Raw genomic sequence first — 6,886 nt, forward strand, 5'->3', positions numbered from 1 at the left:
AAGACCTCAAAAATCAGCTGGCCATGCTAAATGAAGACATAAAGAAATGCAAGGATGAATTCCAAGATTCATCAAGAAAATCAGAAAATGATGTGAAAAGGGAGCTTGACAGAGGGATGGAAATTATACATAGAGTAGTAGTAGAAAATGCAAACTTAATTGAACAAGTCCAAAACTCTCTAGAAGCTCTCAAGAATAGAGTCAGTGAAGTGGAGGATAGAAACTGATCTGGAAGACAAGTTGGAAGAAACAGTTCGAGAGTTCAAAAATTTCAGTAAGTTCAAAAGTTCCTGTGAACAGAACATGAGGAAATGTGGGATACACTTAAACGTCCTAATATCAGGATCACTGGAACACCAGAAGGAGAAGAAATTCAGACCAAAGGCATAGAGGACTTATTTAACAAAATAATTGAAGAAAACTTCCCCAGTCTCTTAAAAGAAAGGCCCATCAAGATACAAGAATCCAACAGAACTCCAAACAGACTGGACCAAAGGAGAAATTCTCCAAGACATATTGTTATAAAGACTCTAAACATTGCCATCAAACAGAAAATCCTAAAAGCAGCAAGGAAAAAACAGCACACTACTTTCAAAGGTAACCCCATCAGAATTACTACAGTCTTCTCAGTGGAAACCCTGAAAGCTAGAAGGGCCTGGAATGAAACACTACAAAGTCTAAGGACCTATGGCTTCCAACCCAAACTACTCTACCCAGCAAAAGTATCCCTCATAATAGATGGTGAAGGAAAAACTTTGCATGACAAAACTCATCTTTACAATTATATGAACATAAAAATCAAACCTACAGAGAGTATTTCAGGAAATTCTCCACGGAGAAGAAACAAATAATGAAACTCAAATGCCTACAAGAAGCAGATATCCAAGCACATCCTCAGCAAAAGAAATACCTCTGGTGGCATTACCATACCTGATCTAAAGCTATATTACAAAGCCATAGTAATAAAAACAGCATGGTACTGGCATAAAAACAGGAGTATAGACTAATGGAATAGACTTGAGGACCTGGATTTTGGGTCAAGCAACTATAGCTACTTGATATTTGACAAAGGCCCCAACAATATAGGCTAGAAAAAAGACAGCATCTTCAACAAATGGTGCTGGACTTCATAACCATATGCAGGAAATTGAAACTTGGTCCACACATTTCACTGTGCAGTACATTCAAGTCCAAATGGATCAAAGACCTCAATATAAGACCAGAATCTCGACTACTAGTGGAAGAAAATTTAGGAAATACTTTCCATGATATAGGAATGGAAAAAGACTTCCTGAACAAAACCCCAGTAGCTCATGATCTTAAACAGTCACTCAACCAATGGGATCACATGAAGCTTAGGAGTTTCTTTACAGACAAGCATACAATAAGCAAAGCCAATAGATTATCCACAGAATGGGAGAAAATATTTGCAGGTTATCCAACTGACAGAGGCTTAATCTCTAGAATCTACAAAGAACTCAAAAATCTATACAATAAAATGTCAAACATTCCACTCACAAAATGGGGCAAAGAGCTGAACAGGCAGTTCACAGAGGAAGAAATACAAATGGCAAACACACACTTAAGAAAATGTTCATCATCTCTAATAATCAGGGAAATGCAAATTAAAACAACTATGAGATTCCACCTTACCCCAATAAGGATAGCAAACATCAAAAAAATCAAATGAAAATAAATGTTGGTGAGGATGTGGAGAAGCAGGAACACTCATCCACTGTTGGTGGGTACAACCACTTTGTAAAGCAATATGGAGACTCATGAAAAAGCTGACTATGGAGATACCATCAGACCCAGTTATTCCCTTATTGGGCATCTACCCTAAAACCTTTAAACCACAGGCCAGAGAGATTTGCTCAACCATGTTTTTAGTGGCTTAATTTGTAATAGCTAAGAGCTAGAATCAACCCAGATGTCCATGACTAGAAGAATGGATAACTAAGATGTGGTATATCTACACAATGGAATTCTATACAGCAGTAAGAAAAAATGACACATTGAAATTTGAGGAAAAATGGTTGAACCTGGAACAGGTCATTCTCAGTGAACTTACCCAACCACAGAAAATAAAACCACCACATAGTCTCACTCATTTACAGCACCTAACCTGAATCTACCCAAGATGCCTTACATACCCAGCAAGCATCTCATGGACTAGACAATGGGATGGGTAGGGAGGGAGAGGAGGGCAATGGAAGGGGGGGGGGATGACACAAATCTAGACCCAAGTGACAATGGCATCATGAAATTCTACTTCCTAAAAGGCAGACCAAATGTCTGAACTTTCACCTGAACCATAAGACACTGGAGAGGGTATGATGAAGACTAACCTTAATCTACAGCTTCCCTCCCTTCCTCTCCCTCTCTCTGTCTTCTCTCTAACTCTTGTATATTAGTTATCTTTTTCCTCCTTTTCTTAGTGGACACTGAACTGTAACTCCAAGTACCAGCAGCATGTGGCTATCATCCACAATGAGCTTTTTGGTCAGAGAGACCTACAGTGTTTCCTAAAAGAAAGACAGATTTCTGTCCAAGTACTTGATAAGTTAGGTTAGTGGTAAGACCCTACTGCTGAAGATAACCTTATGTGGTCGACACATAAAATGGAATGGCATGGCTGGAAGCTGGAAGAGAGTCAGTCCCCAGACAGTCAGTATGTTTAGTGCCAGAAGGTGCTACATGGGAGACTGGGGGAAAATGACCAATATCTGTCTAAGCAACTCACATTCTAACCTACTTAGCAGCAAATAACCTGTTGTGATGCTCACACAAGTGCAATAGTGGCACACAGCCAAGGGGTGGGGGAACCAACTGCTCTTGATTTGGCTAACTGATCCCCTCAGTGGTATGGCACCCATAGCTGGAGCTGGGAAACAACTCAGAACCATATCCAAATATAAGCCTGCTCTCCATTATCAAGCTACCATCAATCGTGGGATACAAGAGGGCCTACACCTATGAAATTCTCTATAAAAAAGTAAGGGTTAGGGCTGGAGAGATGGCTTAGTGGTTAAGCACTTGCCTGTGAAGCCTAAGGACCCCATTTTGAGGCTCGATTCCCCACGACCCACGTTAGCCATATGTATAAGGGGGTGCCTGCATCTGGAGTTCATTTGCAGTGGCTGGTAGCCCTGGCGCACCCATTATCTCTCTCCCTCTCCCCTTTCTCTCTCTGTCTGTCGCTCTCAAATAAATAAACAAAAAAAAATTCAAAAAAAAAGTAAGGGTTATCTCATTTGTCCTGGTGCTAACTTACTCTCCAGTGGAGAATCTGCTTCTCTTTTCAGATAGATGTAGATCCTAAGGAGAGAGCCACCCCATCTTACCTCAAAAGGGCCCCGCTGAAACTAAGAAAAATTGGTGAAACAAATAAGGGTGCTGTTTTCCTGGTGAACCGGGTACCAGCTCAAGGGGGAAGGAGATCACACAGAGAAAAATCAACTTCTACTAAATCAGAGAGCCAGAGACCCAGAGGCCCCCAACACCTCATCACTGAAGCAGACCAAAAATGAACCCAACATGGCTCAGGGAAATTTTGTGGAAGAGGGGGTGGAAAGAATGTCAGAGCCACATGTTGGGTCATAATATGCGGAGACATTTGTCCTACCCATAACTGTGGGCTAACTTCACAATGCATGACCCATATACCTCAACCAGCAGGGGCCAAGGGGAGGGGGTAGGTCATGGATGAGCCTAATAATGGTACCAAACTGACTGTATTTGCTGAATATAAAACTAATAAATAAACAATTTTTTAAATGAAATACTGTAAAAACTTGCCTTGGTTATTCAAGGTTTTTGTACTTACAAATGAATTTTAGGATTGCCTTTTCTATTTCTGTGAAGAATGCCATTGGAATTTTTTCTATTAGTTATGTATATAGTGAGTATACAGCCATGATGGTACCATCGTTAGCCTTCTCCCAGTTGTCCCTCCCCTGCAGATGTGGGTGTTCCATTGTGGGGGTGGCTTTCAGTTTCAATGTCTCTGTGTATAATAAACTTATGGCTCTAAAAGTCTTTCTTCCCCCTCTCCTGAGATTTTTCCCTGAGCCATGTTGGGTTCATTTTAGGTCTATGTCTCTGGATATCTGATTTGGTAAGAGTTGAGTGTTCTGTGGCTGTCTCCCTCACCCTTGTGCTGGTATCAGGTTCATGGAGAAAGCACCTCTTGCTCATTACCCCACTAACTCTATGGCTTCAGCTGGTGCCCAGGTGGGATGCTATGGGCTGATACTTACCTCAGGTTCTGCATCCATCTGAAAAAGAGAAGCAACTTCTCTGATGGAGAGTGAGGTCAGTGCAAGATACATGGATACCCATTATTATTTTAGAGATAATTTAATAGGTGTAGGCCCTCTTGTAGCCCACTACTAGTAGGAGCTTGATGTTGGAGAGCAGGCTCATTTTTGGATATGGTTCTGACTTATTTCCCAGGTATGGGTTCCATTCCACTGAGCAGATCCATTAGCCAAATCAAGAGCAGTTTGTAACCCACCATGGCTGTGTACCACTATAGCACTTGTGTGAGGATCAGGTCAGGTTGATTGCTGTTGATTAGCTTAGACCTCATGTTGCTTAGACAGATGTTGGTCATTTTCCCCCAGTGGCTCATGTAACACTTTTTGGCACTAGACAAGCTAACTGTCTGGGGATTGACTTTCTTCCAGTTTCCAGCCAGGTCACTCCATGTTCCATCCTAACAGCATATGGTGTTTTCGGCAGTAGGGTCGTAACATTAACCTTTGGTGGGTCATCAGCTATTCTGATAGAATTCTGTCTTCTTTTGCGAAACCTTGTAGGTCTCTCTGATCAACAGCTCATTGTGGATGTTACCCACATGCTGGTACTAGGAGTTACAGGTCAGTGCCAAGGGAGAAGAAGGAAGAAAAATATAGGCAACATAAAAGAGAGAGAAAAGAGAGAGAGAGAGAGAGAGAGAGAGAGAGAGAGAGAGAGAGAGAGAGAGAAACAGGATAAGATTAAGGATAGTCTTTATCATACCCTCTCCAGGCCCTTGTGAATCAGATATTTTCTCTTAGCACCTGATGAAGGTTTGACACTTTAGTATATCTTTCAGGATGTAGGATTTCATGGCACTACTTCCATTTGGGTCCAGCTTTTTGTCCCTCCCCCACCCTTGCCCTTCCCTCCCACCCCACCATCCCTACTATCGAGTCTCTAGATGTTTATTAGGTATGTCAGCATCATGGGCAGATTTAGCTAGCATCCCACATCCTAGGCTTTCCATTGGAATATTAATGGGGATTGTATTAAATGTGTAAACTGCTTTTGGTAAGATTGACATTTTCACAATATTGATTATTCCAAACCAAGAACATGACATATCTTTCCATTTCCTAGTGTCTTCTGTAATTTCTTGCTTGAGCGTTTTAAAGTTCTCATTGTAGAGTTCCTTCACTTCCTTGGTTAGGTTTATTCCAAGATAATTTATTTATTTATTGATTTTTTTTTTTTGAGGCAATGGTGAATGGAAGACTTTCTCTGATTTCATCCTCCTTATGATTGTTAGTATATAGGAAAGGTACTGATTTCTTTTCTTTTTTTTTTTTTTTTGCATGACAAAGTCTTTACTTTTAAATGATTACCAGTACACCAAGTAACATGTAACAAGTTCTTGAGTCCTATTATCTAGCAATTTTGAGTAAGATAGATTAGCAGCAGCCCAAACAAGTATATTACTAATTACTGCTTTGACCTTTAGCTGGAATAGATTACTTTAAGGCTGGCTGCTGCTTCATACAAGTTACAATTGACTATTTACTACTTTTTCATAGATAAAGCCCCTGACCTTTAAGAAAGTATGAGGGAAAAGTTAATCCCTTTCTTTCTTCAAAGAAATGATTTTTTTTTTCCTACTACACTAAGAAAGAAAAAGTCAACAGTGATACATGTTGCCTAAGCAAAAACACACAGGGAAACAGACAACATATACTCATTAAATTTCTAAGACACACTAGATGAATTCTTTGGATAAGTACTAAGTCTGTACAAAGAGCTAGATTTGCTACTCTACAAAAAGTGGAGGGATGTACTACAGTGGAGAACAATAATGCATGCCTTTCATAAGGACTCCAGCTTTGCAAGGCTCCATGAGGGCGTCTTCAGTGCTAGCCCGTGGAATAGGCGCTTCCCTCTTCTCATCCACTTATGCGGTAGTTTTCATGGATTTCTGGCCGGATGTCACACACAAAGGCCAAGAGGTTATCCAGGACTTCATTCCTGTTCCGCTGGAAGTAGGTCTGGAGGATGGTCACCTTCTCCTGGGTCTCCTTCTCCACCTCAGTGCTACAGCTGCCATGGGATCCCAGTGCCGCAGCTTCCTTGGCCTTGAACTATTTTTCCCTCTGCAGTCGGTACTGTTCAATCTCAGCCTGGGCTTCTTCTTTGGCCTGTTTCAGCCTTCGATTCTTTCTTTCGCTTGCGGGCCTCGGACACCTTCTCGGCCACCCGCTTCTCGGCCTGCAGCAGCTGCTGGATGCCCTGCGACTGACTCGCCATGACTGCAGGGATTCCCAGGCCCCAGCCAACCGCCTAAAGCAGCCCGGCCACCCAAGGTACTGATTTCTGTGTGCTTATTTTGTATCCTGCTACATTGCTAAAAATGTTTATCAGTTCTAAAAGTTTGCTGGCAGTCTTTAGGGTGTGTATAGTATATGTATAGGATCATATCATCTGCAAATAATAATAACTTGATGGATTCATTTCTAATTTGTATCTCTTTTATGAGTGTCTCTTGCCTTCTTGCTATACCTAAAACTTCCAGTACTATATTAAATAAAAGTGAGTGGGCACCCTTGTCTTGTTCCTGAATTTAGTGGAAAAGCTTCAAACTTTTCCCCATTTA

General features: G+C 41.2%; 1 pseudogene; it reads right to left on the reverse strand.

Annotated features, from left to right (window-relative positions):
* Positions 1 to 6,179: 6,179 nt before the first annotated feature.
* On the reverse strand, positions 6,180 to 6,564 carry LOC101599978 (annotated as a pseudogene).
* Positions 6,565 to 6,886: the final 322 nt, after the last annotated feature.

This window comes from Jaculus jaculus, chromosome 3 (genome assembly GCF_020740685.1).
Source record: "Jaculus jaculus isolate mJacJac1 chromosome 3, mJacJac1.mat.Y.cur, whole genome shotgun sequence".
Classification (NCBI taxonomy): domain Eukaryota; kingdom Metazoa; phylum Chordata; class Mammalia; order Rodentia; family Dipodidae; genus Jaculus; species Jaculus jaculus.